At 47.4% G+C, this 22,584-nt stretch overlaps 1 long non-coding RNA gene across 1 annotated transcript; it reads right to left on the bottom strand.

Annotated features, from left to right (window-relative positions):
• Positions 1–490: 490 nt before the first annotated feature.
• On the bottom strand, positions 491–22,189 carry LOC111094001. The gene is made up of 4 exons (XR_005384349.1): positions 20,898–22,189; positions 18,751–18,891; positions 3,774–3,850; positions 491–707 (listed from the first exon to the last, which is right to left on the bottom strand). It is a non-coding gene; the product is annotated as an uncharacterized LOC111094001 (long non-coding RNA).
• Positions 22,190–22,584: the final 395 nt, after the last annotated feature.

The following is a 22,584-nucleotide window of genomic DNA, read 5'->3' as shown; positions in this document are numbered from 1 at the left end:
TTTCAATCCTACAAAGAGTTTTAATGTGGGGTGAGAAGCAGTGTAAACATTTAATAAATGTTGGGTCCTTGCCATTTGTAATTTTTTTTAGATTTTATTTATTTATTCATGCCAGACTCAGAGAGAGAGGCAGAGACATAGGCAGAGGGAGAAGCAAGCTCCCTGCAGGAAGCCTGATACGGAACTCGATCCCAGGACCCCAGGATCATGACCTGAGCTGAAGGTAGACGCTCAACCAATGAGGCACCCAGGTGTCCCATATAGGTAATTATACAAAAGCAAAAGTCATTTTTCTGGAGAAAAATGGCAACTTCATATAAAATGGGCAGTCTAAATAACATCTTAAGTAATTCAAAAATGAAATAAACAGATAACCAGACATGGAGAAGGCAGTGCTTACAGAGCCTCAAATGGGTTGTCTACACCCATTTTTTTTGTCCAGCAAGTACTGATACCTCTCTAAACATGCATCTTTGCTAGATAATTCTACTGACCTTCTCTCTGCTGCTTTCACAGACACACAATCCTTCCTCTCTCCCCAGCCAAGAGAACACTGCCCATGGCCAGGTTTAAGTGCAGAGGTCTACAGAGGCAGTCCCCTCCAGGGGTCCCCCTCTTGCTCAGCACTGGCAGTCAGTTGGGACTGGTGGCATCTCAGGACCTTATCAGTGCAGCTCAGGAGGCAGGATGAAGTGACTTCACCGGGCCTGGAGAAGAATCGCTAATCAGGATGGTTCCAGAGCATCTCTTCAGATGCTTAATAATAAATGTTTCTGTGGGGGTGCCCTCCCCCTGATTCTGACATGAGGAAGGATGACAAAATCAAGGCTGACACCCTGATGACAGAAATACTGCCTCTGACCCCAGCTATACTCCAGCAATTGGTTTCTACACAGCCTGTTTAAAGAAGGACACATGACAAATCTCTCAAAGGTCAGTGGAAACAGGCACAATCTGCTTTAAAATCTCAGTAAAGAAAAAAAAAAGCCCCACAGAGTAAGAGAACATACAAGATTAATGATCTCCTCACAGTGCAGGGAGAAGTCAACACCAGCTGGGGATACATCTGTCAGAGGCAATGAACGCCATGAGCAAAGGCTGTTGATAAGTTCATTTGGGGCAGAATTTGAAATAAGATTTATTAGATGCACACGGCACAGAGTATCACTCTTTGCAGAGTATAAGGACCTCCAGGATACTCATGGTCCACCTACAGAATTCAAATTTTTTTGGCTTCTTATTTTATTTTGACCTGTACCCTTGTTGCCATACAACTCAAAGGATACAAAGTAGAAAAATTATTAATATTTGGGTTTTTTTTAAAGAGTGATAATGGAAATGTGTTTGTAATATGCATTTTAAGAATAAAATCCTCTCAAAAAGTCAACTTCTTATTTACAAGGACATTTGTTTATTCAAATATTTTAGAGGTTGAAATAAACCAACTGTACACTCTTGTGATGCAATGCATAATATATTCATGATATCGAAACAGAAGTTGATGGGAGATTCTAGTTTCAGTTTTGTTGATATGTTGGACGGCGCACATTCTCAACTTCCCCACTGTGTAAGGCCAAAATCTCCATAAATGGTGGCATGATTTCCCATAAAGAGAAAATAAATTCAAACTATGTTATGTGATGCAATTGATTTTGAAATATTCTTCCCAGACATTAGACTGAATCAACTTTAGAAATTAAACCCACAAAAAAGAAAAATTAAACCCACAAATAACCTAATAAAGCTAGGGTTTGAATCTAGAAGTCATCTAAATGTAGACAGCATTTCACTTCCTTCCCCAAACCTCTTAAAAAAGTTGATAGTGTTCAGCACAGAGAATGGCCTTAGCTTCCCCTCTCCCTGCGTATCCTCGTGATCACAGGTGGTTAAGAAACAAAAAGTTCATCACCCAAAAAGGAAAGTGGAAGACAGCAAGAGGACGAAGATTACCCACAACTAGGGCAGCTCTGCCTAGCTGAGGGCCAGTTAAAGACCTGGAATCTTTGGGTGTTAGAAGTGGATAATCAGTTGGAGATTCGGTGCAGGGCAGCAAAATCAAGGCATCCACATCACCCAGCTGGCTTATGGATCGGAGTCCAGTATGGCTAATTCCTCTCCCAAACAGAACAAAAGCAAAAATACAGACTGTGGCTAGGGGATCTGCAAATCATGAGTCAGCTCTAGCCCCAACTACATGTCAGAAAACAGACAACAGAAACACAAATGAATTAAGAGGCCTTCTCAGTAATAATAAGCATAATTAAATCTCAAGTTTAAGATTTTTGTCCAAAGAGTTGTTTGTTTGTTTGTTTGTTTTGTAATGGCAACAAGAGGGAATGACCTTATACTTAAGAAATGAGGAGGGATCCCTGGGTGGCGCAGTGGTTTGGCGCCTGCCTTTGGCCCAGGGCGCGATCCTGGAGACCCGGGATCGAATCCCACGTCGGGCTCCCTGCATGGAGCCTGCTTCTCCCTCTGCCTGTGTCTCTGCCTCTCTCTCTCTCTCTCACTATCATAAATAAATAAAAATTAAAAAAAAAAAAAAAAGAAATGAGGAGTACTACAACTCGTGTATGGAAACAAGTATCCGCTAAAACCAGGTAGCTGGGGCGGGGGATGGGAGGATGCAGTGCCTGGGTGGCTCAGTCAGTTAAGTGTCCGACTCTTGGTTTCAACTCAGGTGATGATCTCAGGGTCATGAGACCGAGCTCCGCCTGGGCTCTGTGCTCAGCACGGAGTCTGCCTGAGATTCCCTCTCCTTCTGCCCCTCCCCCTTGCTCATGTGTGCATGTACTCTCTCTCCCTCTCTCTCTAAAATAAGTCAATAAAATCTTAAAAAAAAACAAAAACAGGTATCTAGGTGTTTTTGACCTGAAATTTGTATTGCAAAATGAGAAAAAGAGGGACTTTCTAAAATACCTATAGTTCCCAGATCTTGGGGAGAAAGTTTTTTGGAGAAGCTTCAGATAATATCTTCTTCTTATAAAATATGAGTTAAAGGTATAAGTGGAATGTGTGTGTACATGTAGATGTGTGTACATGTGGACATATGTGTGCGTGTGGATGTTGAGTGTGTGTGTACAGAGAGAGCTGCTTCTCTTGGCAGCATGTCCCCTTTCTCTTTCCATCTCTGTATTTCTGTCTGGACACAACAGGCCATCGCTTCCCTCCTACACCACCAGGCCTGCTTCAACCTCTCATCATTGGCTACAATGAACTGGGCAAAATGAACTTTAATCTATTTTTGTATTTGAATATTTTTTACAGAATCTCACTCCCCCGATGTTTTTGTCTCCCTGTGGCTGCAGGAGACTTTCATAGAGATTGGGTTCTCTCCCTTCTCTGTTCTGCTGAGACCACACCATGACATCCTTATAGTGGGGATGAAATTAACTTGTCCTCATTAGAAAAGAAAAAAATTACCAAATGTTGAAACTTTCGTGTTTTGTTGACATACATGATGGTTGTGGTTTCTCCAGAGCTCACTTTCTCAAGTCACACTGACCTTTGCATGCCCACCTGCACACCTGCCCATCAGCTGGAAAGGAAGGATATGCTCAGCTGTCCCCTGGTGATGGCAACGAATATGTGAAGCATAACAAAAGGCGTTCCCCCCAAAGAGAAGCACTGGGGTGGGAAGGGGGGGCTTTCAGGCATAGCGCCATGAGGTGTTATCATCATATTTCCAATTTTAAAAATCAATCCTGTCCAAAATTGTGAAGATTTTCTTTCTACCTCAGTTTTTTTTTTTTTTTTTTTTTTTTTTTTTTTACCTCAGTTTTCTTATGTGTAGTCTAGTCCTGTCTCCCAAAGCATGTACCTGTTGGTGGATCCTTGCTTCAAGAATTAGCTTGAAGAAAAAAACAATGCATATACATATATTAAATATATATATAAGAGAATATACATTTCTCCATTTTCAAAGTATTATAAGTAGAGACTGATGGGCTTTGCAGAGAAAGCTGTGCAGATGTGCTATCTTCTCACAAAGAGATGAGGCTACAAAGCAAACCCCAAATATCAGTCGCTTGATACAATATTGGTTTATTCCTTGTTCACATCACATGCAAGGCAGATCAGTGGCTTGATGCCATGAGGTGACTCAGGCAGGAATCTCATCTCTCTTCTTCTTGCATTGTCACCATCTTAAACATGAGTCGTACCAAACTGTCACAGAAGGAGAGCATGGACCATTGCACACAGGGTTTCATGCCAGGCCTAGAAGCCACTGAAATCTCTCTTCCTGCCACATTTCATTGGCCAGAATCCACTCATGGGTCCCCACATAACTACAGGGGCAGTGGGGAAATGCATCCTCCCAGTGTGCCGGGAAGAGAAAACACAATTGAAATGTAGCCAATCTCTGTCCTAGGTGATGTTTCCTTCAGTCTATTAAGTTACTAAACTTTGAGTGTGCTAAATAAGCTTGGTAAAAAAAAAAAAAAAAAAAAAGAAAGGAGGAAAGAATAAAAGAAGGAAGAGAACGAGAGAATAAGAAGAAAGAAAGAAAGAGAAAGAAAGAAAGAAAGAAAGAAAGAAAGAAGGAAGGAAGGAAGGAAGGAAGGAAGGAAGGAAGGAAGGAAGGAAGGAAGGAAGGAAGGAAGGAAGGAAGGAAGATGAAAGGAAGAAAGAAAGGAAGGGAGGGAGGAAGGAGGAAGCTAAACAAAACTTTTGTTAGTCTGATTCAATCAGGCCTTCGATTGGACTTAACATCCCCAAAGGCCAGACCCAGTGACAGCTAAATCAAGGTGCAAACACCCACTCTACAGACCCAAGAAGTAACTTTTTGTTCCAAAGTACATGGAAGTCTCAGTTCACAGGAACCGTTGTACCCAAGGAGCGTGCCAAGATATGAAGGTGCTCTTGGGAGACTATGGCAGTCGAGCCTGGAGGAGTGTATCCACCACAGGGCCTTGGCTGAGAAAGAAGGAAAAAGCCTTGGGAATTATTCTGCAAGCGCAGCATTCCTTAGTGAATTAGGACCAGGGCTTTAGGAAGGAAGTTAGATTAGACGTGTCTACTGAAAGGTGTGGGCATCCAGGACCATCCTTGGCAGGGTCAGGGACTCCAGCAAGGACCAAATCACACTGTGGACGCCCAGACATGACATGTGCTCCTCCTGTGTCTCCCACCCGAGGGGAGGGTGCCATCATCCGCCCAGTTGCCTGAGCCTTCACTCTCCCCAGCAGAGCCTCCACCCCTCTGATTCCACCTCCAGTGCTCGCTCACTCTCTCTCTCTCTCTCTCTCTCTCTCTCGCATTCAGCCTACTTACCCCACTGCCATGGCCTTAGTCCAGGCTCAGCATGGGCCCCTGGACTTCTGTAATAACCTCTTACCTGATCTCCCACCTCTAGCTCATCTCACCTCACCCCTTTTATGCTTCCTGCTACAATCAAGAGTATTCTTTCTAACTTATAAAGCTGATCATGTCAACCCCCACTTAGAACCTTGTAATAGACCCCGTGGCCTCTCGAACGAACTAGGGTCCCTGGTGTGACCAACAGGCCTCACATCATCTGTTCCTTGCTTGGTCCTCCAGCATCACCCCCACCACTGCGCCTTCTCCCCAACACCCCCTTTGCACATTATACTCAGCCAAATGTTACCACTGAAGGTTCCCAGAGAAGCACAAGTCCATCTTCCCCCAAAATGGACTCATCTCCTCTATGTGCTTCCGTCTCCTGCCCCCTTGCAACCTCTCCATTTCCCACATCACTTTACACTGTCTCTGATGAGGCAGAGGGTGTAATTTCCTCTCTGGCAAAGCAGGATTATTTGAACATGGTGCCACCATTCATCTGACCAGACTTAGCATCAAAGCTCTAGGCCATTGTGGGGTCAGCGCTGGGGTCAAAGCATAGCTTTTTTTTTTTTTCTAAGATTTTATTAATTTATTCATGAGAGACACACAGAGAGAGAGGCAGAGACACAGGCAGAGGGAGAAGCAGGCTTCCTGCAGGAAGCCCAATGTGGAAATTGATCCTGGGACTCTGAGATCATGTCCTGAGCCAAAGGCAGACGCTCAACCGCTGAGCCACCCAGGTGTCCCACATAGCTATTTTTTTTTTAAAGATTTTATTTACCTACTCATGAGAGACACAGAGAGAGAGAGAGAGGTGGAGACACAGGCAGAGGGAGAAGCAGGCTCCCTGTGGGGAGCCTGATGCAGAACTCGATCCCAGGACCCCGGGATCATGACCTGAGCCAAAGGAAGATGATCAACCACTGAGCCACCCAGTCATGTCCAAAGCACAGCCATTAAGAGGAGTATGTCTTCTCTCATATAGACTAGCCCGAGGGTCCTGCCAGAGAAGCACTCCATAGAGCAGCCCCTAGTACTATTATGTGTTGAGAAGCACAGGTTGCCCTGGCATCACTGGTGGAGACAGACCTCACTGAAATGGAGGTACCCAAGGGTCAGGGGCCTCTTGCCCTTGTCTCCTTTTCCATGGACCTGTTCCCATCTCAACCATCCCTCCCAGAAGCCTTCAGGAGCCAGAGCAAAGGGGGACACCCTCAACAGCCAGCTACTGCCTGGTGAGGCAGTTCACAATCTCAAAGTCTTCTGACTGGAACTGTCATCCCATAGGGAAGCTTATCATGCTCTGAAGGAGAAGGCCTGGGCCCCAAGCAGGGGAAGGGCTCCAAAGAGGCTGAGGAATAGCAGCAAGGAGGGCACAGGGATGAGAGCTTGAAGAATCGAGAACACTCTGAAAACAGAACCAGTGAATCCTCTGCTGGTGGCCCCAGGAGGGTCTGAGAGCTGACCTCCATGCTCAGTGAAGGGAGTTGCACCATGTATGTGGGACTTTCTCAGGGGGGGCCAAAGCCAGGTTTGTGACCTCAAGCCTATCATCACCAGCAGGCTGAGTAAGTGGAGGAGAGGGTCTCTGGATGCCGGGGGTGTGGAAGGCTGTGTTCCCTGCTCCCCAGCAGGAAGGGGAGGAGGTTCCCTGCTCTTTCTCCCTTCCAGAGGCCAGATGAAGGGCCTGTAAGGAAGTGTTTGAGGAGCCTGATGAGACCCTGTCTGACTGATGCCTGACCCCTGCCCGCAGCAGTCTGAAAATCAAAGTCCCACCAGAAGTGCCTTGAGGGCAAGGGGAGAAGTGGGCAGCACTGGGAGCAGTCTGCTCTCCTAGACCATGGAGGAGTGAGAGAGCATTTTCCACAGACCAGAGCGGGCCCCGCAAAAGGTCATGAGACTGGAACTGCCTTGAAACAGATGCTCCCAACAGGTGTCCGGAACAGGAAGTGACCACAAGAGAAGGGTCTCTGAAGAGTAAAGCTTCAGAAGCAGTAGCTGGGAGAAGCTCTGACCAGTCCAAGGGAGAACCACCTGCTCCACTGCAAAATGTGGTGACCAGAGAGCCCCACGGCAGTCCCCAGAGGGACATCAAAGAACTCACAAAAATCAGAGGTAGCTTTTGGGCCTCTGGCCCTGTCTGAGGCCAGCAAGTATGATCCCTCCTAGGCCCTGTCTCTCCTCCCTCCCTCCCTCCCTCCACCTCACCGGGCTGGCCTAGAGAGCGGAGCGGACCCCACTGTGTTACTCTCCTTGCTGCGGGCTGCCAGGCTGGAAGCTTGGAACTCTCCAAGAGTTCCAAGCATCTCTTGGAACACTGAAGCTTTGATATTAGACTCAATTGGATTAAACCTAGAAGGGAGGCTGCTCATGAAGATCCCAAACTGACCAGGAAAGCTGTAGGATCAGCTAGATATGTCACAAAGTCGAGGCAGGAAAGGCAACAGGTGGCAGGGAAGCGCCAATTTGTCCCACTTACCCTACACTGGGCTGGCTCCTTCAGTGAATTGGTCACAACCACCACACTGGGGTCCTACCCTCCACCGTCACCTACCCTTTGGTCCTTACTTGGACAAGGGAGCTCTCTGATGTCTTGGGTTGCTACTCACTTGGGTTTCTGGTAAGCTTCAATTTAGGCCAGTAAACAAGGCTGATCCACACCCTTGACTAATGTTTCTTAAAAGTTTGGCCATCCAGAGTTAGTGGGGCCACCCTGGCCTTGACCCTCCTGAAGCCACCAGGGCTACCAAAGCAGCCTTTATGATTGTGGGTGGACAACATCCATCTGTTCACATGGAGCCTTGAGACACAGCGCACGGCTTTCCAGGGGTGGGAAGGAAAAGCCAGGTCCAGGCAGACCAACATGCTGACATGTTGGGAATTTGTTTGACCTGCCTGGTGGGGGTTGTGGAGTCCAGGCACAAAGCCAAGAACTAGGAAATGTCAGGCTTTGTTGAGCAAGTCCCTCCTGTGACTGAAAGAAGCACAAGAGTTTGGAGGCCAAACAAACGGGCAACTGCTTCAAGCTGAATGAAGCCAGCAGCCCCTCTCTGACCCAGAAGCATGAGCGAAGAAAGAGTTAGTAGAGAATGAATCCCTTCCAGCGATCTCTCCCTCTGTAGTGGGGACATTACTTTTCTGTGTACATGAATTTTTCGCAATCTACATGACTAGAACCTCGGTCTTTCTCCCTATTTCATTTGCCTTCTGCAGTTTTTTTGGAGGTGGGGGCAGAACTGTTTGCACGTGCATGTGTGTGTTGGTGTATGGGTTTCTTAGGGCTGCTGTAACAAATCACTACAAACTGGGTGGCTTGAAACAACAGAAATGTATTCTCTCACGGTTCTGGAGGCAAGAGTCCCAAATTGAGGCATCGGCAGGGCTGTGCTCCCCCTCAAGGCTCGAGGGAAGGACCCTTCCTTGCCTTGTCAGCTTCCAGTGGCTCCAAGCATTACCTTGGCTGTGGTTGCTCACTCTAATCTCTGCTTCTTTTTTTTTTTTTAAGATTTTATTTTATTTAATCATGAGAGAGAATGAGAGAGAGAGAGGCACAGGCATAGGCAGAGGGAGAAGCAGGCTCCATGCAGGGAGCCTGATGTGGGACTCGATCCTGGGTCTCCAGGATCATGCCCTGGTCCGAAGGTGGCACAACACCGCTGAGCCACCTGGGCTGCCCCCCAATCTCTGTTTCTGTCTTCACGTGGCCTCCTCTCCTCTGTGTGTCTGTCCCTATCTATTCTTCTCTTTTAAGGACACTCGTCACTGGATTTAGGGGCAATTTGGATAATCTAGGGTGATCTTATCTTGAGATCCTTAGTTACTTCTGAGACACTCTCTCGCCAAATAAGTTCCCATTTAGATTCCTGGTATCCACCTAGTGTCCATGTCCTTTTTGGGGCATAGGTGGTGTGTTTTGGGGAGTAGAATGCCATTCAACACACTCCAGAAGGCAATGTCCATACAGAACATCACAACCAGGACCTCCACACCATTGCCTCTTTGGAATCTCCAGATGTGGATCAGTTGGAAGCCTTAGGATCAAGAGGACCCACAGCGCTGCACCAAGCCCACGCCTCTGTTGGGTGGTGCACAATGGAAGCATCAATGCTTCCAAGGAGATGGAAAGCACTTCTTCTTCTTGAAGTAGGAAAATCAGGTGCTGGTGAGGAAACTAAGGCCTGTTTCTCCAGGGCCAATTCCTCAAATGGGTACCGCCCTCTTGGGAATAAAGAATGGAAAGTGCTTTGTACATTTTGAAGGGCTATGTAAATACAAGCCTTCTTTATACCATCCTGTCATGATTCAGATAAAATAAATACCCACCTGCGCCTGGAGATCCCAAGGATCAGGGCCCATGGCAGCAACGACAGGGAGCCCCTACCACAGACTCAGTGTGGATATGCACAGTGCTGGCATTTTCTATGCACAACCTTTCACCATCCATTTTCCTTGTTTCTAAATGAAAATAATAACACCTGCTTCTCTGCTCGTTCTGAGAATTAAATGAGTAAACTATGTGTGTGGGACTTAAGGTCATGCAGCCAGGGCATATTCGCAGGGGACCCAGCCCCAGATCTTTCTGATGCCAGAGCTGGTGAACTTTACTACGCAGTGTTTTTTCCCTTTTCACTCAAGCAAGGGATGGTTTCTGCCAATGGGAGACTCTTCTTCAATCTTGGGTATTACCTTTTTCCCTTTTAGGTTTTCCACCTGTGCAGACTCAGTCTTTTAGAAGAATGAGGAACAGATAGATCCTCGGGGGGTTAGACTTGGTGATGTGCAAGCTATCCCTAGCAGGGTAAATCTAGCATTCTCTGGCTTCATGAGCCATGGTTTCAACCATGGTTTTAAGCCAGGGTTTACTTGTGCTTCCTGAAAGGCTTTGTAGAAAAGGGGGTGCAGGACATTAGACATCAGGCTGTTTTTCCACGTATATTTCTGAAGACCCTGTCGGGGGAGGGATGCCTGCAGAGAGGTTCAACTTGGTTGAGGGGGGTGGGATCAGAGTTGAAATAAGAACCACATGTTCATAGGAGTGAAAACTGTGGTCATAGGGGACACAGGGGAGTAGATGGTCAGGGGGATATGCCTGGTTCAAGCCCCAGCTCGTGTCCACCGACCTCCATGAGGCTGACTTCAGGGCCTTAGAGGAGGCTGGCCTGGCCACTTTTCTGGTGGCCATAGTGTAGGCTAAAGTCCTCTGTGTCCTTTAGCCAAGAATTTGAGCCAGTGACTTGGGGGTGAGATGTTATGCATATTCTTTTAAGAATAAAGAGTTGCTAAGTAAACCTGCCTGATGCCCAAATGTCCCAGACTCTCTTACCTACATGAGTCATATGCTCAATAGCACCTTGAAAACAGTGGTCTAAGGCCTGTGTTCTAGGACTCCCTGAGTGACACTGTCCAATTCCTGTCTGCTCCTCCAGCTCACATCCAGTCACCTCTATGGTGTGGACTCTAGCTTTCCCAGAGCTTCTGTTGCTTCCAGAACCACTTTGCCCAAGCTTGAACCCCAGACCATCCCCTGATTCTAAATATAGATTGTAATGATTAACAAGGTGTTGGTGGGAGCTTTGGCTGCTCTTGGAGCCAATGGGCCAAGCTTCCTTCAGGCTCTGCTGGACACTGCTCTCCTAGGCCCTATTCTAGGACTGTGATGAAAAGCCCAAACTAGCTCCCCAAGGACCATGTCTTCCAAGTTGGAGTCCAGATGGGTCTCTTCTGAGGCTTCCATAGGAGGGGGCAGGGAGTTGTTTCTACAATGAAATCATCTGAGTTTGCAATTCTGCCCTCACAGAAGACATTTTATGTAAAATATTTAGATTCTTGTCTTAAACCACTTTATTCCAGAAGACAATCTGGAATTTATGAGCTTCATAACCAAAAAGTCCATTAAAGTGTCATTCTGCATGTAATGAATAAGTCTGTCCTCTATCTATGGAGAAAAAGAAACACTACAGATAGCTTCAAAAAGAGCAGTTCCTTTCCCTGTATTGCTGTTTCTTAAGAAATGAGAAAAAGAACTCTAGATTCCCTTGAAACACTCTATTATATGCAAAGAATGAAAGGATGGAAAGAAGGAAGAAGGGAAGGAGGGAAGTAGAGAGAAGGCTTTCGATCAATTTATATCACTTGGTCATATAGCAGTTTAGTTCGTTGATTACTCATTTATCTCTCACTACAACAAGCAACTAAAGACAGAAACTGCCTCCTAATCAATTGTATATCCCCACGTGCTTAATTAGACCTAACAGGTGGTCAGTGAAAGGTGGATGGATGGATGGATGGATGGATGGATGGACTGATGGATGGATGGACAGACGGAGGCACGGATGGAAAGAAGGAACAGCGTGGGTAGATGGATGAAAGCATGGATCGATAGAAGGAACTGGATGGATGGAAAGATGCATAGATGCATGGATGAATAGATGGACAGATGAATGCATAGATGCATGGATGCACAGATGAACAGAAGGAAGGAACAGCATGTAGAAGGATGGATGGATGGATGGATGGATGGATGGATGGATGGACTGATGGATGAACGGATAGACTGATAGATGGATGGACAGCCAGATGGGTGGACGCATACATGCATGGATGCATAGATGGATAGAAGGAACATCATGGATGGATGATGCATGCATGCATAGATGTATGGATTGATGGATGCATGGGTGCATAGATGAACAGAGGGAAAGAACACCATGGATGGATGGATGGATGGATGGATGGATGGATGGATGGAACAACATGGATGGATGGATGGATGGATGGATGGATGGATGGATGGATGGAAGGATCGGTGAGAGGAAGGAAGGAATAATATTCACAAAATAATATGTTAAGATAGGCAATTATTTTTTCCTTCCTTTATACCATTTGAAATGAAATATAATTCTACCAGCCTTTATGCTTTTTCTGGTGATTCTCATGGATGCAGGGTATAGTGAAAGTGTACAAATTTCCAGGTTGCATTTGGGACCCTGGTATAATGTACAACCCACAAGTTCTTACCACCGGCATGAGAGGGACCAACCTGCCAGGCTGCAGATCCTGGAGGAGAAACCATGTGGAATATTTTTTAACCTTCCTTGCCTGATATCTGTCTAAGCTTTCATAGATTGAAGAGCTCTCTCACATAATGATCTCATTTGGATTCTCATGGGTGTCTGCCAGCAGTCTCCACTAGGCATCTCCAATCTGCACAGAAAGAAACTGAGGATATCCAAGTTATGTGACCCATCCAAGGTCAAGCAGCTGGAACTTGAATCTAGGTTTTTTCTCAGCCTAGGACTTATCCCATTTCACCACAAGTAGAAATACATTATTGATTTGTGTCTTCATGTCACAGAAAACAATGATCTTTGTTCACTTTTAAAGTCTCAAGAGTCTATATGGCCAAAACAGATACCAGTCACTGACTTGATGCATCAATAGTGAGGTATCAAGCTCTCTCTTGCTCCCTGGGCAATAATTCTACTTATGCTGTATTTAATGACAGTCAACAGAAAGTTGAAAGTGATCAGATCAACTGGAGAAAAAAAGTGAAGTGTTCTTGTACTGGCAATATGGAAGAGACCCTTTAAGGATACCCCTCTGAGCATCAAGCTGCTGGACACTGGACCAAGTAGTGAGGACCACACTCGTGAGTCCTTCCAGTCCACAGTGACAAGCTCATGTTTCCTTGGGCGGGTCACTGTTGAACATGCACAAGAAGAAGAGCAAGATGAAAGCAGACTCCTGGAGTGGTGCGGAGAGGGTGTATCAGGTTGGGCTTCCAGGCCGCACTGGGACAGGATCGTGGGCACCAAGAGAGAAGGGGCATGTATAGGCTACCCTTGCTTAAAGGTGAGCTGCTGTGCTTAGGTGATGCTATGCCTGCACATAATGTCACCAAGGCATGGCTTAGGGGAGAGATTTCTGTTTTCATAGAAGCAGAAGGCTACAGGAGTGAGAAATGTGCTAAAAGCCAAGCAGGGTCAACGTTCACCGCCTCCATACTGCCTACCCTCACCCAGAGCCCTAGCAGGCACTCAGGTAGCTTCCTCACGGTCTTGCCTGTAAAAGCCACTAGCCCCTTAGTCTGTGAAAAGGCAGCAGGAAGATAATGATGTGGCAGAAAGAGAAGAGGTTTCTGGGTCACACAAGCCTAGTTCGAGACTGACCCTGCAAACCACTGGCTGTCAATTTTACTCACATCGTACAACTCTGCAGAGCCCGGTTCCCTCATCTGATTGGGGGGATATAGGAGTACTCCACCTCTGAGAAGGCCAAACCCTCTCTGTAGCCTTCAAAGTATCTGGATGAGAGGAAAAGCTTCAAGCACTCACCTAAAGTCTCCTTAAACCTTTCAACACATGGAGCCCTGGCCACACCAGGTGGCTGGTCATGCCAGACAAGGTGGCAGGGGCCCCACAGTGAAACTGTTCTGCATTACGAGTAACACAAGTAAGAAATTAAGGCATGCATACAGTGACCTAACTGGTATTACGAATTAGGAATCCAATTTGCAACAAGATTTTAAAAAATCGAACTGAACATGAGAGACTCCTAACTCTGGGAAACGAACTAGGGGTGGTGGAAGAGGAGGTGGGCGGGGGGTGGGGTGACTGGGTGACGAGCACTGAGGGGGGCACTTGAGAGGATGAGCACTGGGTGTTATGCTATATGTTGGCAAATTGAACACCAATAAAAAATAAATTTATTAAAAAAAAAATCGAACTGCTGGGCAGCCCCCATGGCCCAGCGATTTGGCGCTGCCTTTGGCCCAGGGTATGATCCTGGAGACCCGGGATCGAGTCCCACATCGGGCTCCCTGCATGGAGCCTCCTTCTCCCTCTGCCTGTGTCTCTGCCTCTGTGTGTGTGTGTGTGTCTGTCTTGAATAAATAAATTTTTAAAAAAATCAAACTGCTACACTGAGCTAGCCCCACTTTGCAGTAAACTATCAGACATGACTCAGCTGAATCCTGCTTCACTAGTCTACATACTTGCTTTCTGATTATACCAAATCTTCAGATCTGTGTTTTCTTAGCAGTTCCATGACTTTTGAGGCTCCATAGAGTTCTGTGTTTAAAAAAGAAAGCAAGGGAGGGGGACAGGACGGGGAGGGGTGGGGAAGAAGGAAGACGGAAGGAAGGAAAGAAAACAGAGAAAAAAAAAAAAAAGAAAACAGAGAAAGAAAAGAAAAGCCTCTCGATTTCGTGGGGCGGCATGCTGCTCCTGCTTTCAAGTTCTCCCAATTAGCTCTAGCACATAGCTTTTCTTGGCAGCTTACTGCTTCCCATCCCAGATGGTATGGGAAAGTCTGGCTGCTGACTTTCTGGCTCTTCTTTCTTATTTCCTCTCCCCACAGCTAATTTAAGAAAGTCTACATGATACCAGGACTGTCGGCCCTGCCTCACTCCCCATACCTTCGCCTTCTCCAGCCCCCCACAGCCGCATCTACGACTGGTCCCCTCCTGCCCCGGAGCCTGGATTTAACAGCAACAGGAAAATGTCAGCATCCTTGGCCACATGAGTCAGGGTGGCTCATGGAATTAAGTTACTGCTCCAGATGGGGAGCCAGTGACCCTGAACTTCTGAGCTCCTGCAAGCTCCAGGTGCCTCAAGTCTGAGCAACCCCTGCCCCTGAAGCTTGGATCCACTCCCCGAGCTGGGCCATTTGATGGCCTTGCATATGCCTGCTCCAGGGCCAGGCCTTCACCCACCCTAGGCAGGGCGGTCCTCAAGTCTGTAGAAAATAAGCCTGGCTCCTACCCCGTCCCCCTATGGAGGGCCACTCATCTCTCAACGGCCATCGGTAAGGAGACAGGATTCAACAGCCCTAGGTGGACGTGTCTATGATTAGAAGCACTGTCCGGGACCAGCATCTCTGCCCGGGGACGCTCCTAAACCACATGCTTACTTCCTTCGCTTAGCTTCCAGAATGCAGTGGCTAGCTCCCCCAGGGCAGGCAGGACAGAATCAAACCTTCTGCTGGATGGGCAGGAACCAGAGATGAGGCAAGACGCAGTCTCAGCAGTTCCTGGTGATGAACACCCAACTGGGTCCGTGGGAACCGAAAGAGAGTGACCACCTCCCCAACACTGCAGGTAATGGGACAAAACTCCTTACTGATGGCAGACAGCACAGGACACCCCTGTGGCCAGGAAGGGGCAGGGCCCCCTGAGGTTCCTGGTGGCCCAAAGCTAACAGCTATAGTTGAGCCTGGACTAGAACCTGCTCCTTTAATAAAGAAGCCTTCACTGGGGCACCTGGGTGGCCCAGTCAGTCAAACATCCGACTCTTGGTTTTGGTTCAGGTGATGATCTCAGGGTCGTGAGATCAAGCCCCGTGCCAGGCTCTACTCTGAGCAGAGAGTCTGCTTGAGATTCTCTCTCCCTCCCTCTCCCTCTGCCCCTCCACTTGTGCATGCTCTCTCTCTCCAAAAATAAATAAATAATTTTTTTTTAAAAAAAGGACCCTTTATTAATACAGCTCTGACCCAAGACACCCCTACTTAATGACTTCTGATGGCTTTATACTGCCTGCAAAACAGCTGGCAGTGGGGATCAATACTGTGTCAGGGCTCTCCAGAGAAGCAGAATCAAGAGGTGTGCATGTGTGTATGTATGTGTGCATGTGTGTGTGCATGCACATCAATACGTGGAGAGAGAGGGACAGAGAGATTTTGAGCTATGGGCTCATGTGGATACAGAAGCTGACAAGTTCTAACTTTGCAGAGTGGGTCAACAGGTTGAGACCCAAAGAAGAAGCAATGTTGCAACTCAAGCCCAAAGGCACAATTTCCTCTTCCTTGGGGAAAGCTGATCTTGATTTCATTGAGACCTTCAACTAGTTAGATGAGGCTCACCCACATTATAAGGAGTAATCTGCTTTACTCAAAGTCCACTGATTTAAATGTTCATCTCATCTAAAACATAGCTTCACCAAAATATGGAGAATAGTGTTTAATCAAATATCTGGGTACCATGGCCTAGCCAAGTTCACACACGGAATTAGCCATCACAAACATGGTTCTCCAGTTTCTTTTCCCAACATAGGCCCTTCCTCTGGGCCCTCAAAGGCTAATAATTATTCCTTGGCTACACCAGGACCTGAGTAGTTTTTAGTAGACCTTGTCCATCCTGGTGCACTCCCAGAACCCTGTTTCTGTGTCTTAGCACATTTTATTGTAATGAGGTGTTTACCTGCCTATTTGTTCACTGGGGGATTTTTATACGTCCTCAAAGACATTTTCAGTGTCTTATTCATCCTCATGCTGCCAGTATCTAACACAGTAATTGGAACTCAAAGATCGTCAATGGATATTTGTGTAGCAAAAATTAGTCCAGAAAGCTAAAGACCCACAACCATGGATGAGAGCTGATGGAAATAACCATGCTCTGAGAAGGACAAGGAGATGAGAGCCCAGAAAACCGCAATGAAGCCCAGATTCACTTCTGGGTCTGGAAATCACAGAAGGCTTTATGGAGGAAATGGCATTTGCGATGCACACTGGAGAATAATGGGATTTCAACAGGTAGAGATGGGAGGGGAGGGCATTCCAGTGAATGAATGCCTTCAGTTAGAGCACAGAGGTATGTTCAGGAAAGAGGACAGAGTCTTCTTCGAACTCAGGCTACATGAAGGAGGGGTGGGTGGGGTGGGGAAGGGAGCTGGAAGGACAGCAGGGGCCAGATAATGGCATGCAGCTCTGCCTGGCTCGATAACTACCTGCATGGATTCAGATGCAGTGGTAAAGCATCAGAGGCCATCTACACCTGCAAGGGATGGGGAGTGACCTAATGGTTCCAGCTGGGCTGTCACTTTGGTCTCTGCCAGGAAAGTTATTACTGCGAGGTCACTAATGTGCCAGTCCTGAGGGGTGAGCTCACTGACGCCCGAGTGAGTTAAGCGCCAGGGGTGGGCTCGAGAGCCACCTTCAGTGCCATTCATTTGCTAACCCCAGAGGGGCCATAGATCTAACTGCTCCGGCTTCCCTTGGTGGTGTCATTTGGACACTTTCTGAAAGCAGTGAAGGAAAATGTTCCAGAAGCTGAAAACCCCAAACAAGGCCTAGGCTTTAGTCCTGGATGCAAATGCAAGCCAGCTAAAGGGTGGGTGGAAAGGCATTATGAAAGTGGGTCCTGATGCCCCTGGGAAGGCGGGCTCTGGGGCCGGGCGCTGCAGCCTGCACCTCCACAGGGGCCTGGGTGTTGGGCTCCAAAGGCCTCTGCCTCCGCAGTCTCGGGATGACCAGGACCGCGGCCTCCCCGCAGCCCGAGGACACCAGTCCCTGCCCTGCTGGGTGCAAACCCACCAGGCTCGGGCCGGCCAGACTCGGGCTCCCTCCACCCCAGAGGCGCTGTTGGCCAGCTACTTGGCGGTGCTAACTCCTCCTCTTCCCAGCCTCCGATATCCACCCCTCGTTCAGTCTCAAATATGACTGTGAAGGAAAAGCTCCCCAAACACTTGTTTCAAGTGACTTACTTGACCTTCAGCATCCAGAGAAGAGCAAGTCTCCACCACATCCCTCAACTGCTCCTCGATATTCCATCTTCAGAAGGTCTCCCTCCCCATAGCTGTTGGGAATGAGTTTCCCCCACAGCCTTGGTTTCATGCTTGCCTTTCCCGCAGGACAGAAGCTCCATGCGGCAGGGGCTGGGTGCCTGTCCTCTGGGGTCCCCCACCCCTGGTCAGCCAGGACTGCAGGTGCGCTTCCAGCACTTCAGACACCTGGGGTCCCATGTGGTGGGGGAGGGCTGGACCCAGGCCCCTGTGGGTGCCACTTGGCATCAGGCTCTGTGTCTAAACACTCAATGTCAATATTTTGGGGTCTAGGGCAAAGCCTACCCTACTGTGTGTGGCCCCAGGCAGTGAGATGGCAGGTGCTTGACTCTGGCCCCATTTTATTCCCGCCTGGGGTTGGTTGGTTGGTTGGTTGGTTGGTTGGTTGGTTGATTGATTAAGATTTTATTTATTTATTCATGAGAGAGAAAGGCAGAGACATAGGCAGAGGGAGAAGCAGGCTCCCTGCAGAGAGCCCGATGCAGGACACATCCCAGGACCCTGAGCTGAAGGCAGATGCTCAGCCACTGAGCCACCCAGGTGTCCCCTGACTGGGTTTTGAAGCCAGGCCTGCAGTGCTTTGATGTGATGGAAGCAGAGCTTTGGGGAGAAGAAAAACAGCAGAAGACCAAATATTTCTCTCGGTGAGGAAAAAATAAAATTATTTTTCCATTTAAAATAAAGGGAGAAAAAAATCCTAGTAGAAAATTAATAAATGAAAGACTTACTAAACACAGAGGTGTTTTGTTTACTCCCTACAGGCTGCATCACACAATTATTACCTCTCTTCCTTTAAAAACAAAAAACAAACAGCAACAACAACAAGGACACCAGGTCAAAAGGTAGGATGAATTGTCTACCTTCTGTCTTACAAAGCTTTACAGAGGCAAACCTTCTCAGGAAGATCACGTGGCAGTTTCTCTGAGCTCTGCTTCTTCCAATACAACGACAGGTGGCAGGTAATTCCAAGTGCTGCACTAGAGCTCCCCCCACTCCCTAAGGTAAAGTGGTGGAACATTCCAAACTCCTCCTCCTGGAAAGAAAACCAAAGAAGGCTGATTTTTTTTTTAATAATATATTTATTTTTTATTGGTGTTCAATTTGCCAACATACAGAATAACACCCAGTGCTCATCCCATCAAGTGCCCCCCTCAGTGCCCTTCACCCATTCACCCCCACCCCCGCCCTCCTCCCCTTCCACCACCCCTAGTTCGTTTCCCAGAGTTAGGAGTCTTCATGTTCTGTCTCCCTTTCTGATATTTCCCACACATTTCTTCTCCCTTCCCTTCTATTCCCTTTCACTATTTTTTATATTCCCCAAATGAATGAGACCATATAATGTTTGTCCTTCTCCGGTTGACTTACTTCACTCAGCATAATACCCTCCAGTTCCATCCACGTTGAAGCAAATGGTGGGTATTTGTAGTTTCTAATGGCTGAGGAATATTCCATTGTATACATAGACCACATCTTCTTTATCCATTCATCTTTCGATGGACACCGAGGCTCCTTCCACAGTTTGGCTATTGTGGACATTGCTGCTAGAAACGTCGGGGTGCAGGTGTCCCAGCGTTTCACTGCATCTGTATCTTTGGGGTAAATCCCCAGCAGTGCAATTGCTGGGTCGTAGGGCAGGTCTATTTTTAACTCTTTGAGGAACCTCCACACAGTTTTCCAGAGTGGCTGCCCCAGTTCACATTCCCACCAACAGTGTAAGAGGGTTCCCAAGAAGGCTGATTGAACAACAACAGCAACAAGGCTGGATTTTGACCCCTAAGACCGAAGGAGGGACGGGGGCCCTGTGAGTGGTTAGGTCCTTCCAGCTCTGCCATCCTATACTCCGGAGCCCTCAGTGTGAGGGTGACCACCCAGGTGCTAGAACAGGAGGTGCAGATCCTTTCTGAGTTACACCAGGCACTGCATCATCTGACTTAGCCTTTACTACAGCCCCGTAGGTTAAAGAGGTACCACGATTATCTCCAGTGTCTGCATAAGAACACAGGGCCCAGAGAGGTTAAGGAACTTGTCCAAGCTCACACAGCTAGCAGAATTAAACCCAGGACTGTCCATGTCCAGAGCTAGAGATCAAACCCTCTCTATCTGCCTCATGCTCCTTTCTGCCCAAGCCCTGCCAATGGGCCACTCAGGAATGAGAGGGACAGGGTAGGGAACATGGCTCAGCAGAATAGTCAGAGCCTAAGTGTAAGGAGAGAAACAGGGACACAGATTCGGGCAACCCATCCCCCATTCATTCCTCCGGCAATGACACCAAAGTTAATAGCACTCCACTGAGTACCCCTGGGGAGGACCCCCTCATTCTATGACTCCAGCTAGCCATAGATAACCTTTCGCTTAAATACCAGAGTCCCCCTTTAACTGTGATGTCTCTTCCCACAGTTTCCAGGCATCCACTGAGGGTCTTGGCATGTATCCTCAGTAGATAAGGGGGGGACCTGCTGTATTCTGGGTTTCACAAATGTAAAACCAACACATCCAGCCTAGTGAGACCCGGCATAAGAGAACCAATTTGGTACGTGTGACTCTCTCTTTCCATCTGTGCTGGAGCATGCAGGGAAACAGGCCACATTCTCCTAAGGATGCTGTTTTTCTTCACCTTCTCTACTCTTCTCTCTTGAGCTACCTGGACAGTTAAAGGGCCAGGGCTTGTCAGGAACAAAAGAAGAATGGAGGAGTGTCATTTGTAGATGTTTAATCACTTCTGAAGCCCTGTTGAAAAGGCCAGTGCATAAATCTGCAGCCTTTGGCCAGGCCGAGTGGTTCGCCTGTTTCTAGATACTCTGGCCAGAGAGCTGACAAATCCCGGCCTCTGCTTGGTGATGTGTTGAGCTGCCCCAAGTCAGATGCATCTTCTTCCTCATTGAACAGAACATTCACTGTCAAGGGGTTCCCAATCTGACAGGCAGCATTTGTGGAAAATCAAGCAGAAGGAACACAGGGCCTCACACTTGGCATCTTTGTTTTCATTAGTCAAGAGAGGAAGTGCCTCCATTTGTACAATTCAACCTGCACAAGACTTACTTTCAACCCATTTCCTGAGTCGCTCGTTTTCTACATTGCTTTTATTACTTTCCAAAAGCTTGGAGGGAGGAGAAGCAAAATCTTCCATCAGCTGTCTGGGTATGGGTTACACGATAGCTGGCAGCCTTCTTCCTGGCGGGGCGGTGGGAAGGCAAAGAGTGATTTCTCATTACTGAGAGCAGTGGGGTGTCAGGATGGCTCAGTTGCTGGCGGTACTTTAACCAGAGACCGAAGTCTCAGAAATCACCTTGCCTGTGTACACCATTAATCCCTAATGAGAAAACAGCATTTACCTATTCCACGTCGTCTCAGGGGAACACTACCGCAGAACATCTATCCCAATGCACAGAATCAGAACGCCTACTTTTGAACAACCACCTCTTGCCTTGTAGTGGGTTCAGCTGTATGCTGTTCCCGGGGCTGCTCCAGTCCTGCACCCCACCTCCTCTCGGTGGAAATGTACCAGGCTAGAGCTGATGCCTTCTCTCTGCTATAAGTTGAAAGCATTAAAGAGCATCAGAGAAAGGAGAACTTTGGAGAAACAGTAAGCAGCTGCCAGGACAATTCATGTAAGAGTCACACCCCCAAATACTGGTGTACCCCCAAGATCTACAAAACCTATTTCTACATCAGCAGTTGAATTGCTTGTGAAAGCCTTTGCACAAATAAATGCTGACCAGGAAACATCAGCTCGCAGCAGAAAAAAAATATTCTTAAGGAGCATGGGATGAGCCACAGATAAAGAGAAATAACTCATAGCACTGTTTTCACCAGACCTTTCCTTGTGCTGCCTTGAGTGAGTTAATGATGATGTGAATTTAAATATTCATTTGTAGCAGACATCTATCTACTTTTTGTTTACGATGCATGACTTCCTTTGGGGAAATGCAGGTCCTCACCCTCTGTGATTTCCCAGAGGGGCATTCCTGTAATCCAGCCTCCCAGTGGCCTCCAGAGATCCTGCCTCTTGGGTTCACACCCTCATGTAGCCCCACCCAGAGTTGGCCTGTGTGACCAACAGAATATAGCAGAGATGATGTATGTCACTTCCAAGATTAGGTTGTAAAAGATTGCAGTGCCACACGGCACTCTCACCTCTGTTCCTTTCCTCTCCAGTTTCTCTCTTAGATCAGTCACTCTGGGGAAGCTAGCTGCCATGTGCCTACGGAGAAACCATGTGGTGAGCTACCCAACAGCCCACGAGAAATGATGCCTACAAGCCACCACATGGCTGAGCTTGGAAGTGGATCTTCTATATGTTGGCAAATTGAACACCAATAAAATATAAATTAAAAAAAAAAAAAAAAGAAGAAGAAGTGGATCTTTCAGCCCCAGGTGAGCCTTGGGAAGACATCACCTTGACTGCAGCCTTGTGACAGACCCTGAGCCAGAACAGCCCAACCACAGCACTCCCAGATTCCTGTCCCACAGAAATCATTTGCCACAATAAATGCGTTAAGCTGCTAAGTTTTGGAGTAATTTGCTGAGAGGCAATAGACAACTAATACGTTGACCAATCAGATTATGCCAGGCTCCCAAATGCATCGAACACTGTGATCGGTCCAGAAGTAGAAACACAACCTACACAGAGCCAATCAGAATCCTTTTCAAGAGCTGATATAGAGACTAGGTGACAGGCCATTTTCTTTGGAATCTCAACCAGAGGCCGTACTATCCTCTCTAGGGG

This window comes from Canis lupus, chromosome 35 (assembly GCF_011100685.1).
Source record: "Canis lupus familiaris isolate Mischka breed German Shepherd chromosome 35, alternate assembly UU_Cfam_GSD_1.0, whole genome shotgun sequence".
Classification (NCBI taxonomy): domain Eukaryota; kingdom Metazoa; phylum Chordata; class Mammalia; order Carnivora; family Canidae; genus Canis; species Canis lupus.
The sequence above is the reverse complement of the archived record's forward strand: the minus strand, read 5'-3'. Positions and strand labels throughout refer to the sequence as shown.